This window comes from Gekko japonicus, unplaced genomic scaffold, assembly GCF_001447785.1.
Source record: "Gekko japonicus isolate JY-2015 unplaced genomic scaffold, Gekko_japonicus_V1.1 scaffold459, whole genome shotgun sequence".
NCBI lineage: Eukaryota > Metazoa > Chordata > Lepidosauria > Squamata > Gekkonidae > Gekko > Gekko japonicus.
In genome coordinates, this window is record NW_015173137.1 from 155,682 (window position 1) to 170,084 (window position 14,403).

A 14,403-nucleotide genomic window follows, 5' to 3' on the forward strand; every position below is an offset into this window, starting at 1 on the left:
ATTGCTATAGTGCTATAAAGTTATAACCATCTTGTAACGATTCCTTATTTTTGGTGTGTGTGTGTCTCTTTAAAAGTTTGGTTGCATGGCTGTGGTAAGTAGACTAGAGTGGTTGAGAGAAGCAAGCGTGGTATGATTGGTGGTTGACAGAGAGGGGGAGGGGTTTTGGAAGTGAAAATGAGTGGATGAGTATGTATGTCTGTCAGGAGTAACAGTTACAGGTTTGACAGTTGATAAGTTCAGTTAGTTCTGTGTGGGGAATGAGTTAGACAAGCAGTTCTGTGTTGAAACAGTTATAAGCTGAAGCTGAGTGTCTAGGAAACGGTAAAGTTTAATTGAAGACAAGTTATAGGAAAGGCTGTATGTCCTGGAGAGAAACAGTGAACATATATGACCTTGAGTTAAAGTGTTACAAAGTTACCTGAAAGATCCCTGTCAGTAAGGGAGCAGATTGTGTGTGATACACCAAGCATTTGTTCATTATTTACACATCAATAGTTACATTGTACTACCCTCTTATTTATGCTTTATTTTAATAAATCCTCTTTCATTCAAGTATACCAGCTCTGAAAGAAATACTTCCCAGGACCACATAGTCCCTCGTAAGCCTTGAACTCGGTCTACCTAACCAGTAAGAGCAGAAGTAAAAGTATAAAGGTTTGGAAATCCTTAAAATTTCCTGGTGGCAGCCGTATATACCCAGTAGAACAAAATAGAACACTTTTAAAGTAAAAACAGTCCTCCAGAATAAGGAGGACGTCACACATCTGTATTCCAGTTCTTCTGAATTCCATTCCCCTCCCCAAAGTAAATTTGTAGCCCGTTTCATTGCAGAGATATAAGGGGGAAAGCATATCTCTGCAACAAAGGGCCAGAGACTTTTTAAAAATGAAAGCTGGGGATTCAGGGATTCAGAGGAGTTGGTAAATAGACCACTGTAATGTTACAACACCACAGTGATACATCAATTGCTTTTTTGCAAAGCACAAAAATACTTTCCAGTGTTGTGGGGGGATAGAGACAGTGGGGTGGGGCCTGAGGTAAGGAAAACGGTGCTGATGTGGGTGGTACCGGCAAAACTGTACATTTTGTCCACATGGCATACAAATTTGCTTTGACTGCAAGCTTTCCAGAAAGAGCATACCGAACCAAGTTTGGAAATGATCACAGCAAAACAGCGGGAAGCACACCAAACCACAGCTAAACCTCTGGGTGGAAACAGCCTGTCATATAGGTTTTCCTCCTGCTCTCCCTCCAAGGAGCTCAGGACAGCGCACGGGGTTTCCCCATTGCTGTTTCTTCCTTGCAACCACCATGTGAAACAGAGCTAGATTTGAATCCAGTGACACCTTAGAGACCAACAAGAGTTTTGGCATATAAGCTTTTGAGAGTCAGACCTCCCTTCACTAGATAACTTTGAGTTTCAAAAGCTTATACTTCTAAAACCTCCCTGGTCTCTAAGGTGCTCCTGGACTGGAATCCAGCTGTTCAACAGCAGACCAACAAGGGTACCCTCTGAAACCACATGAAACAGGTGAGACTGAGAGAGGGTGACTGACCCAAGGTCTCCCAGCAAGCTTCCATGACAGCGTAGAGACTTGAACCCAGGTCTCTCAGATTCTAGTCCAACACTCTAACCACAACTGGCATTTGGTATTTGATGGCCCACTTAAGGGATGGAAATGTATGATGTGTGTACGCTTAGGGTCCCTGTGCATCCTGCTTTTTAAAATGCTGACATTTCGTGCCTAGGTAATGGAACATTTTTGCAAAGCCAGACCCTGCAACCTGTCATAGATTATCTGTGTAAATTGAAAAATGTAAACATTCACTTTTTGTGCTGATGTGTCATAACTGAGTCAGCTTTCCTTAGTCAGGATGGAGGAAGTAAATGGACAGTCTGCCACATGCATAGTCACAGCTCTGTGGTTATAATGCTGGATGGAGGACTGTGGCAGAATGTGCCTGCTCTGACCTGCAGGCCCCATTCCGCCCTGTCCTCCTAGGGGTTCCCAACTCCCTGGAGGGGCTTTTCCTTTCTCTCTTGTGTAGCCGCTACCACCGCCTGCCCTTTTAAGGAACTGTCCGCTGGGAGGGATAGGACTCCCAGCTTCCCTTCCAAGTTCTGAGGCCTTGCCTGTGTGTTTCCCACTGCCCACTGTCTGGCTACCATGGGGACAGTTTAATGCCTTGTGCGCCCCTGGGGGAATGGCCACTTGCCAACCACCCTGGAGCCCCCTTTAAAAATACTGTGTCAGAAACAGTGGAGGACTGTATGGTACAGAGCATCAAAAGTGTAAAGTATTTATTAAAAAGAAAGTGTTTACAAACATACTTTTAGCACCATGCCAGACTGAGCAAGAAAAACAAAAGAAATTGGCAAAAATGCAAATCCTCTGACCCTCTCTTTATACATGGCCTACCAGCTGTTAAAATAGGACAGGCTCTTTTATCTTAGGAGATTACAGATCTCTACAAAGTTACCATTACCTTCTAGCTTGCTCCAACACTCCCAGTAGAGCACATGGTCAATTGCTGCCTGCTTGCAGACCTGAGCTCAGAGTTCTCCTGAATGCATCATCCCAAAGAAAGAGTGCTATTTCCTGTTGCAATGAGATTTTATTATCTCTCTCTCTCTCCCCGCCCACTTGACCCGGTCAGCCCAGGTTGAGGAAGCGTTTCCTCCAGCTCCTGCCTGGAGATCATCTCCAGAGCTGTTCTAGTCTACAGTCCTCCAAACTCTATTCCCTGCCTGGAGAAGGGGGGGGGGAGAAGGGGGAGGCTTAATCCTCCCATTGTCTCTCCGGCTACATCTATAAGCATTTGTAAGAAGGTGGACTTAAAAACTTTTTGAAACACCAAGTGGAGGTTTGCTCCTTGCCAGCCTCCCAGGAGAAAGTGCATTTTCACGAGAACTAATCACTTCCTTCAAGGAGAGTTCTTCTATTCACACATAACACCAACCATACATGGAGGCTGAGCTGGGACTACAAACACATTTTTAAACATAACCTTCCATGGACTGAAAACCTAGATTTCCTACATGTTCAAAACTGGGAGAAGGCTGTCTCCGGAAGCATTTTGGCTCTAAGATCCAGAGGCACCTTACTCGGCACCACCATGGCACTTGTAGGAGAAGAAAGCGGATAGGTTGCAGCTGCCAATTCAGCAGGTATCAGATGACACAAAGAACCAATGGAATTCCACCCAGTCCTATAACCCTGCAGGTTTTAACTTGGCTTCTCAGTCTAAGAAACTTAGATAGAGTGGCTCTTGGGCTCCCTAATGCTGGGCCAGCAGCCCTGACAGACAGTCTATCAGAAGGATCACCTCAGATTATTAGTAAAGAGACCTTGATTTTGTTGTAGAATCTATGCTGCTACCACACCAGCTTGGGAAAAGTCACCCATGCTGTGGAAGGAGGAGCAAGCAGAGTGGAGGGATGTAAGGACAGTGTCTACATGTGGCTCAGTGGCAGAGCATCTGCTTGGCATGCATAAGGTCCAGGTTCAATCCCTGGTACCTCCAATTTAAAAAGAACCAGGCAGTAGGTGATGAGAAAGACCACTGAGACACTGGAGAGCGGCTGCTAGTCTGAGTATACAATATTGACCTTGATGGAGCAAGGGTCTTATTAGGCCAGGTTCATGTGTTGCTGCAACCACCTCCTTCCCTTCGACTGTGTCAGCCCATCAGTGCCACTACAAGAAGAATCCCCCTCCCCACCCTGCCGCAATTCCCCCTCCCTGCCAACAGCTCAGCTGTTAAATTAAAAAAAGCTCTGAAAGGGCAGTAGAAAGTGGAGCTTAGCCCGGTTCCCTGCCTCTGATGAGTGAGCATCCACATAGATGCTTGCCTACAGTTGCCCTGCCGTTTCCCCTTTGAGATGGAGCATCGGGCATTCATTTGTTTGCTTTGCTGTGGCTCCAAAGGAAGAAGTCCCAGGAGCCACATGACCCCCCCCAAAAGAGTGTTCCTGCAAAAACATGATTTTAAAATATTTCCGTGTTGAAAGAGATGACAGGACACACACAGTCACCTCCTTCAGCTCCAGAAATAAAATATACGTTTGCTCAGTGTCTACTAGTATGAGATTCCTGCATTTTACTATGGGGAGAGATAAAGTAGGGTGGGTCCCCCAAAGCGGGAGATGGTCCCGCTTCAAGAAGGCTGAGAGCCACCGCTCTAAAGGCCAATGACACAGCAGCCTTGCTGAAAGTAGTAGGCAGATCTGGTTAGTGCCTGGACATGAGATTTCCTCAGCACCCCATCTGTATGTGGAAAGAACCATCAATTTGCAGCTGACGAATGGCGACCCCAGCAAGGGGCCTTCAAGGCAAGTGAGAAGCTGGGGCAGGTTGCCGTTGCCTTCCTCTGCAGAGTCTTCCTTGGTGGGCTCCCTTCCAAGTACCGACCCTGCTTAGCTTCCGAGATCTGCCGACATCACGCTATGCCATGCCACCTTCCCTCCCAGAACCTCATATATGCCAGGCCACCCCAAATTCCATGTTGGAAGAAAGGCAAGATAGAAATGTCGTCTTCTTAATGGCCTTTCCATGTAAACATTCTAAACTTCTGTGTGGCTATTCCCTTCCAGGGTCTGTTTTCTTATTAAACAGTTTTATCTTACCGTTAAATGTTAACGGATGACTATTGCTTTGTGTGACTCATGGGGCCGGATTCTGAAGCCTGTCAGCACTGACAGCTGCAGGGCTTCCCAGCGTTGACTATTTTCTACCCCCTTATCCCATGATCTTTCTTTGGTTATCCTTCCTCTCAGCCCCGTAGCTAAGGACTTTTTAGGGAGGGGGCCTGGGGGGGCCCACCTGCTAATCCAATCAAAGGTTCCAGGGCAAGGGCTGCAGCAGCCACAGCCTCCGGGTCCAGCTCCCCCCCCCAAGGACCCCTAGTGCCTCTTCTCGCGCCAGGGACAGCCTCTGAAATCACTGCCCTTGTCCTCCCTGCCAACAGGCTGACAGGCAATCAGAGGGAGTTGGGGTAGGGGAGCCGAGGCTCAGGAAGGGAGCCCATAAAAACTGCTAGGGGGCCAGGCCCCGCGGGCCCCGCGTTAGCTACGGGCCTACTTCCTCTCCTCCCTAGCAAGCATTTCCAACCCTGAGTTGCAGGATCTGTGCGGAGCAATAGCCACGCAGGTGGGAAGGACACCAGGGTGGCCCCAAAATCACTGTTTTGACCAAAGTAGGGTTGCCAGCCTCCAGGTGGGGCCTGAAGATCTCCCTGAATCACAACTGACCTCCAGACTACAGAGATCAGTTCCCCTGGAGAAAATGACAGCTCATTACATCCTCTCTGAACTCCCTTCCCTCCCCAAACTCCACCCTCCCCAAATCTCCAGGGATTTCCCAAGCTGGAGATACTATGCTTTTGCCCCCTTCACCCCCCCCCACTGCAGTCTCTAGACATATGTGGCTATTATTCCACACTGGATCTGTGACCCCAGCAGGGCTATTTTTGGGCAGGAACGCACAGGATGGGAGTTCCGGCTGGCTCCTGAGTTGGCCATGCCCAGCAGGAACTCATTAGCATAATAGGCCACACCCAACAGCAGACACTCATTAGGGTTGGCTACATAAGGGGTGTGTGGCCTAACATGCAAAGGAGTTCCTGCTACAAAAAAGGCCCTGGGTTTTGACAACAAACAAGGTAAACAGAATAAGAAGCAAAAGGTGGGTGTGGCTGGATGAGCACACTTCTGGTAACATGGGGGTGTGGCCTAATATGCCAATGAGCTGTGCGGCCCAATATGCTAATGAGTTCCTGTTGTTGGGTGTGGCCTATTATGCTAATGACTTCCTGCTGGGCTTTTTCTACAAAAAGAGCCCTGGACACCAGAAATGGCTGCTGGGTGGAAGGAAGAGCCAGGAAGAACGGGGACCATCGCATGCACCTCCCAAGGTCATTGCACTGGATCCAACCTGGGGCTGGAAGCCTCCAGTTGGGGTCATGGCGAGCTCCCGGAATTAGAACTGGCCTCCGGGCGACAGAGATCAGCCCCTCTGGTTCATGGCTGCTTTAGAGGCTGACCCCTATGGCATCATAACCCACTGAGGTCCATCCCCTCCCTAAACCCTGCCTTCCCCGGGCTTCACCTCCCCCACCAAATCGCCAGGTATTTCCCAACCCAGAGTTGGCAACCCTAACCAACCCCATGTAAGCCTGCTGAGCACCTGGTTGGGACAGAAAAGTGGCACAGAAATGTTTTACACCAGCAGCTCTCAAACTTTAACACCCCCCGATTAAATTTGTATGGATCCTCGGGCCTGCCCCTTGATAGCACCTGTCACACGCTAGACACACCCCTGTATTAGGGTTGCCAGGTCCCCCCTGGCTGCCAGTGTGGGGTGGGGGGGGTAGGGTTGCAAGGTTGGGAAACTCCTGGACATTGAGAGATGGAGCCTGGGGAGGATCTCAGTGGAGTACAATGCCAGAGAGGCCACCCTCCAAAAGATCCATTTTCTCCAGGGGAACTGATCTCTGTAGTCTGGAGCAGTGTTCCTTCTAAGCCGAGTTAGTGTGAGCTAGCTCACAGTTCTTAAGCCTCCGGCTCACACATTTTTGCCTGAGCTCAGGAAGAAGGGCTCCAGAGTAAACTAATTGATGCAGCAGCCAAATCGCTGGCTCACAACTTTAATGCCAGTAGCTCACAAACTAGAATCTTTGCTCACAAGACTCCACTGCTTAGAGGGAACATTGCATGCCACCTCCTTCTTCTAAAAAACATTTCAAGGATCCCTTTAAATGCTTTTGAGAAGAAGCAGGGGGTCCTTTAAGGAAGCAGCTGGCCCTTTAAGGAAGAGGGCAGAGCCCCAATAGCCCCACCATAGCTATGAGTCAGGCACTTAGTCCCCTGCACCTTTGGTGTTATTTGCTTGAAAAACAGCCACTCTTTAAAAGTCCTCCGCAAGGAATGATGGAATACATACAATTACAGAATTCCTAAAATATCTGAACCCAAATCTTAGAACATTATTGAATACCCACAAATACAGGTAATTATGTCATTCCTGAAATCCAAATCTGACAAATACCTTTTTTTCCCTGGGTGCACATCCCTCACTCTCATTCTCTCCCTCCTCATGAATCAGAAACACTGAAGTGGGACTCCTTCCATGTCACAGATGATCATGCTGGTCTGATCAGACTAATCTATCTGATAATTGCCAGGAAAAAATTGTTCTGAGCACCAAAAGAGAATGGAAAGTATGAAGCTACAAACAAAACAATTCAACCAGCAGTCAAATAAAGGTCTTACAAATCTTTAGCCATGAAGGAATGTGAGGTATGAGTAAGATGAATGGCCACCCCCTCAGAGAGGCAAGGGCTGCCTGGAGAAAGGGCAGGCGCTGAATGGCCACACAGATCACTCTGACCAGCTGCACCTCCTGGTTCCAGAAAGCAGGCATCCAGCAAAGGAAGCAGGGCTCCAAAAATTATCTGCGGGACTTTAAAAGAGATAGTGTGGCCATAAAAATATGGACTTAGTGGGAGAATCAGGGAAGGATTTGGTGGGCAAAGGGAAGAAACCAGGTGAATTTTGACAAGGAGTGAAGCTCTTAAAGGGGTAGCAAAAAGACCTGAAGGGGGCTTGAGGAGGCCCTGAAGGGCCAGGGGCCACATCTCCCCAGGGACGTCCCATCTTTTATCAACATTGTCAAAGACAAGTCAATACCTAACAAAGGCAGAGATGGCCCTTTTAGTGCTTAGCTTGGTTTCAGCCACCAAGGTTAACAGTCATCCTACAGGCTGGCTGGTGTATTCCTCGTCATCTTCACCTGATTTCACCCAGGTTCCAGATCTGCTTTCCCAACTGAGGCCCTTCACCAGGCCTTGGTAAGTCCAAGCTCTGGCCACCATTCCTTTTTGCAGAGTTAACCCCTGAGGCAGCTAGGCCACCTAGGCCTGGGAATAGAGGTAGTTGTTGCCCCTTGGCCAGGAGGAATGCCAACTTTCTGGTCCAGGGGAGTCTCATGTCACTACCAATTAGGGTTTCCAAGTACCTACCTATGATCCGGCGGGGGACACATGCTTCCCTGCCAGAGGATTCTTGCTTGGAACACAGGCGCTGCACTATTGCTTGGAACACAGCTGGGCGACGCCCTGGTAATGGGACTGGAAACTCAATGGTACCATCGAGTTTCCAGCCCCACTGCTAGAGTGTCGCCCGGCTACATGCCTACGTCACGTCTGGGCGATGGAATAGTGCAGCGCCTGTGTTTTCCCCGTGGGAATGGTCCTGCGAAGAACAATACAACCCCGCCGAATTAAGGTAAGTACTTGGGAGCCCTGCTACCAACCATAGAGAGCTCAGGCCAGGCATGCTACTCTTCCTAGCTGGCCACAACCAGCAGCTTCCTCCCTACTGCCTTCTGTGGGGGTCTTTTTATCCTTCCTCTCCTCACTTGCCCAGTTCCTGATTTCCTGAGCAGGTCTTTTCCCCCAGGGAGAAATTTGCCCTTAAGTAGGGCTTTACTCTATTGGGAACTAGCACTGAGCATCCCTCCTCATATCTGTTCCTCCCCTGCCCCTCGCAGATCCACCGGAGGACTCCTTCTGCCCCACTGCTGTCATGCTGATGGGCAGTGCCCCATCCCACCCCTTCTCCCTCAGGGCTGGGGTTCCAGAGATGTGACAGGGTCCATCAGTCAGGGATGGTGTTGCTTCAGAGGGGAGGGCTTAGGCGTTGAAGGTCAATTAAAGTTGCCAACCTCCAGGTGGCAGCTGTGGATCTCCTGGAACTACAACTGATCACCAGCCCACAGAGATCAGGTCCCCCGGAGGAAATGGCAGCTTTGGAGGGTGCACACTATGGCAGAGGACCCCACTTTTTTTGAGCCTATGGGCAGATTTGGAATTCTGACAACAAAATGGCTTCCACAAGAGGTGGAGCCGCCATAAAATGGCTGCCAGAGCTTCAGAAGAAGAAGAGATGAGATTGGATTTATACCCCACCCTTCACTCGGAGTCTCAGAGAGGCTTACAAACTCCTTTCCCTTCCCCTCCCCACAACAGACACCCTGTGAGGTGGGTGGGGTTGAGAGAATTCTGACACAAACTGCTCTTTTTCAAGGACAGCTGTGCCAGAGCTTGTGATTGACCCAAGGTCACATCAGCAGCTGCAAGTGGAGGAGTGGGGAATCAAACCCGGTTCTCCCAGATTCGAGTCCGCACTCTTAACCACTACACCAAACTGGCTCTCTTCCCTACAGTAACGAAGCATAGAGCCTTGTGCTGTGGTACCAGCAGCTGCCAAAGCAACATTAAAAAAAATCTGCACTGCGAATCAGATTTCCAGTAGTCAGTCAGAAGCTTTGATGTGCAAAGTCCTTCTTGGCCCCACCCACTTCCTAAGAACCCTTGGCAGGGACTGTGCTGGGGATCCCTGTGCTATGGAATCCTACCCTTGTTGATCTCCCTCCCCTCCCCAAATTCCCCGGGGGTTTCCCAAGCCAGAGCTGGCGACCCTAATGGTCGAGAGGAAAACTTTTACTCCCTCCCCCAAGGGTCGGTCGGTTGAGAGGAAAACTTTTACTCCCTCCCCCAAGTTTAAACCTGACTTAACATAATGCCTGCTGCTAACTGGATCTGAGGCAAAAATACTCTGTGAGGTAAAATATCTGAGAACCAGCCAGCCAAGCACAGCGAGAGAGGGCTGAGAGGGGAACCCTCCCAAAGCCATTCTAGGTCATCTTTGGGATCCAATTCACAGGCTTGATTATACGATACAGCCCAAAGTAAGCACTTTAAAATCTTGTTGACTTCAGTGGAAAAGATTAAGTAGACACTTAACTCTCCCAGTTCAAATCAAAAGTATTTAGCTGATTCATTCTCTTTAGCTTACCTGAGCTGATACGGCAATGGACACACATCAGATGGTCAAGGGTAAATGTATTTTTCTATTCCCAACCAAGGAGCTCTGGGCTTTCGAACTTGTGGGAATGTGTGGAAAAGCGGCAAGATCTGAGAAAGCTGCCTGAAGACTTCCCTACTGCAAGGTTTGCCAGCTAGCCTGGAGAAACATATCGTGTCTGTTTAATAGAGATGATGTTGTTTACCTCCATGCCATGAAAAGCTTCAGCTGCCCATTTCCACGCATTAACAACCTCTCTTCAGCTATCATAGTTTGGTCACATTATGAGAAGGCAAGAGTAAGAAAAGTTGAAGGCAGCAAGGAATGAGGAAGACCCAACCTGAGATGGATGGACTCAGTCAAGGAAGCCACAAGGGCCCTCAGTTTGCGAGAGCTGAGCAAGGCTGGTAACGGTAGGTTGTTGCGGAGGACATTAATTCATAGGGTTGCCATAAGTCAGAAGTGAGAGTCAGTTTGGTGTAGTGGTTAAGTGCATGGGAGAACCGGTTTTGATTCCCCACTCCTCCACTTGCAGCTGTCTGGATGACCTTGGGCAAGCCATAGTCCTGTCAGAGCTGTTCTTGAAAGAGCAGTCCCCAAAAGAGCTCTCTCAGCCCCATCTACCTCACAGGGTGTCTGGTGTGGGGAGGGGAAAGGAAAGGAGTTTGTAAACCATTCTGAGACTCTGAGTGAAGGGCGGGGTATAAATCCAATCTCTTCTTCTTCTAACACACACACACACCTCTCCAGAGGCAGGAACTTGTTCCCCATGCTAGTTCACAACTGCACTGTACAGGGAAGTGGGGAATGCAGCAAAACTTTGACGTTCAAGGCATCTCCCGTGCCTTCACAGAGCCTCTGTCCTGCGCATGTCCTTCAGTCTTGTCCTCACATCAGTTACCTCATTCTCTCTTGTGTGACCAAGCCTCCAGCCAAACATGCTCATGCCAAGTAATTAACCCCCCCCCCATGTGGTTTTTCAATGCACTGAGTTGTTTGTTTTAGCTGAGTTCAGAATTGGTCTTGCTTTGTAGGGGGAAGGCAGTGAGGAATATGAACAGCTGGTGCTTCAGGAGCAGAAAGGAAGGGTCTGGTTAGCTGCTTGATGGACAGTTGGGATATCTGTCCCAGTCCTTTGAGGGGCACCTAGGTGCTAGGTGCTAGGTGCTATCACTGATGGTATGGCCAAGCTTTCCTCCACATGTCTGACTGTTTCACCAAGTCGAGGACATGGTGGTTAGCGGATAACTGCTGATCATGCTTCTCTTTACTACCTCTGGGCCAGAGAGGAAACACGGTGAGTTCTGAAGGCAGGTCCTCGAAGTGATTAATGGTATTATCTTGGTGAGGGAACCCCAACCTTGTTGAACCAGTGGGCATTTTTGGAATGTTGAGAACAGGAATTGGGTGCCCCAACAAAATGGCTGCCAAGGGTAGGGTTCCCAATCCCCAGTTGGGGCCAGGGGGTCCTCTGATTTGGAGGCCCTCCCCCTGTTTCAGGGTTATCAGAAAGCGGGGGGAGGGGGATGAAATGTCTGCCGGGTACTCCATTATACCCTATGGAGACCAGTCCCTATAGGGTATAATGGAGAATCGATCCATGGATGTTTGGGGCTCGGGGGGGGCGGCTGTTTTTTGAGGTAGAGGCACCACATTTTCAGCATGCCTCTCCTCAGAAAACCTCCCCAAGGTTCAAAAAGATTGGACCGGGGGGTCCAATTGTATGAGTCCCAAAAGAAGGTGTCCCCATCCTCCATTATTTCCAACGGAGGGAAGGCATTTAAAAGGAACACAGTAGCTTTAAATGGGGTGGCCAGAATGCCCTTCGGAGTTCAGTCGTGCTTCTTCCCTCCCCTCTCCCAGAGGCTCTTGGAAAGTCGCCTGCCGGCTTCTCAGCCTCTCCTGGCAATCCTGAATGGTACCAGTGTGGCTTGGGTGGCGAATGAATTGAGAGCAACCACTGTGTTAGAAGCACAAGCTCCTACCTTGGAATCACAGGAACCTTCTGGATATGGGGGGTGGACCTGGAAGTGACATCACAAAAGTGATGTCATATCCTGGCTCCTGGCTCCACCCCCAAAAATCTCCTGAATCCAAAGTCCCCAAATATTTCCTGAGTCCAACCTGGCAACCCTAGCCAAGAGCCCTGGGTCCAATCACCAAATGGTGGGAGGTTCTACACTGGAGGCAGCTCTTTCCAAATGGGTGTTCCCTTTAGACGCAGAGGAAATGCCTCCTGGGCTGTTCTGAAGCATCATCATCATCTCCTCCTCCTCCTCTGAAGTGGGCAAATGCTGGGACTGGCTGTAAGGCTTTGTGGAAGAAGAAGGAAGGTGCCAGGAAATACATCTCCCGGCCCCATGGCTCCCACAGGGTCCACAGACCTGGGCTGTTCTGAAGCATCTCCTCCTCCTCCTCCTCCAGTGAAGTGGGAAAATGCCGGGACTGGCTCTAAGGCTTTGTGGAAGAAGCAAGAAGGTGCCAGGAAATACATCTGCCGGCCCCATGGCTCCCACAGGGTCCACAGTGGGGACTGTTTTTCTAGATAGTTGAATTGGGACGGCTGAACGGGACGGGCTCCACTATCAGTGTGTGACTGACTACCATATTTAGGATCAGCGAGCAATTTCCCCTTGGGCCAGAGTAGCTGTGACCCCCCCCCCTTCATTTTCTCGTCATCACCATGCAAATTGGCTTGCCTGTGGGAGGCATCTGTAGCAGTTGAATTATTTAGATATTTATGCCCCACTTTTCTTACCAGTTGGGACCCAAAGTAACGTATAACACAGTTCTCCCCTCCTCCATTTTACCCTAACAACAACAACCCTGCGGAAAAAGTTAGGCTGTGTGTGAGAGAGAGAAAAAGAGAGAAAGAGACAGAGAATAACTGGCTGAAGGTCCCCCAGCAAGCTTCCATGGCAGAGTGGGGATTTGAACCGGGGTCACCCTGATCCTAGCCCAACACTCTGACCACTATTACCGCGCTGGTCCTTTGCTCTGGAAGCACTTTTCCACACCACGTATTCTCTTGCAGCACCCTCTGAGCTCCTGCAGTTGATCCTTTGTGGAGGCAAGACTGGGAGAGGGAGTATCTGCGTGGAGTTTGGCTTCTTTATTTCGTAAGCAATTTTACATCCTCAGGAATTCTCGGGTTGAGTCATGCTGAGGCCAAAGTCTGATGCGCTCAATGCTACAGCATTTGCGTTTGCTGTGCACGCACCATCACGGGGCACCTCAATGTGTGAGAATGAAGATACGGATAAACATGCGGCAGCCATAAACCGGGCTGATGGTTGCTCTGTGGCAGATGTTGCCTGCGTGCTGCTGGGTGTTTGGAGACACACGTCCTCCCTTCATGTTTCATATGTTCAGTGAAGCAAATACATTGGGGGCAAACGTATTCCAGGTTGTATGGGAGATCTACAATTTCTCAGTGCTATTTTAACATTGAAAAGCAGCTTGGGAGGATCCCAGTTACCTTTCAATCATAAAATTTTCCCTGCTTGGCCATGAAACTCATTGGGATCAGCCTGAGTGATAAATAAGGGCCTTTCCGTATCATAAATGATCATCCTGGTAACTGGCGCATCAAAGCTTTACTCTAGCCAGTCCCTGATATGCTTACTTTCTTGATGCAATGACATTTTTAAAAGATCAGGAGGGGGATACCATTTAAACATGCAGTTCCCCAGCTCTGTTTTGCAATGGTAAACAGGAAGGACTGGACCACATTCTTTCCCTATGCCTTGAATTCTGGCCATAGACAGAATCATAGATAACACAGACCTAGCAAGCGTTGACATCCTTATGAGATGTATGGATTACTTTGCTGGATGCATCATTCTCCTCCCTCTTTGAAAATCAGGAAGTGGTGCCAATCTTCAGTTTAAATATTTCCCCACAGCTCAGTGGACCAAAGGAAAGCATGGTACCAGATCTGCCTGAAGTCACAACATTTGTTCTGGAAGGTTGGTTTATAATTCCAGATGTGTGGGTATGGGGTGTGGCTAATTATTGATGAAGGCACTTTGCACACACTCAAAAATCCTCTTGTGTTATTGCAACATATATCCCAAACCTCGACTCTCAAAACAAATCCTGATGCTAGTAAGTCTTGCTTACTTTTTAAAACTACACATACTCAGCCTTTCCTTCAGGGTGGAAATCTAGAGTTCTCCTCTCCTTTATTTTATGCTCACAACCACCCTATGCGACTAGCTGTAGATCAAGCAATGAATTTTATACCTGATGGGAGATTGAAATCCACACATCACTGGCTTATTGTGCTATCGTTACGGTGTAGTAATCATTCACAACTAGATTTTGCCATAGACAAGCCTATCCAGGAGTTGAATGATGGATGGCTACAGTGAAATTTCAAGCAATGTGTAGATGCAACCTCACTCCAATAACACAGTGATGACGCTTCACCCCCCTCCCCATTTCTGTGCCTCAGTGGTAACACTCATAACCTTGCTGTGTCTCTCTGGACAAGAATAGATTCCCCTCCCGGGGTTAAATGGCTCAGCCTCAGC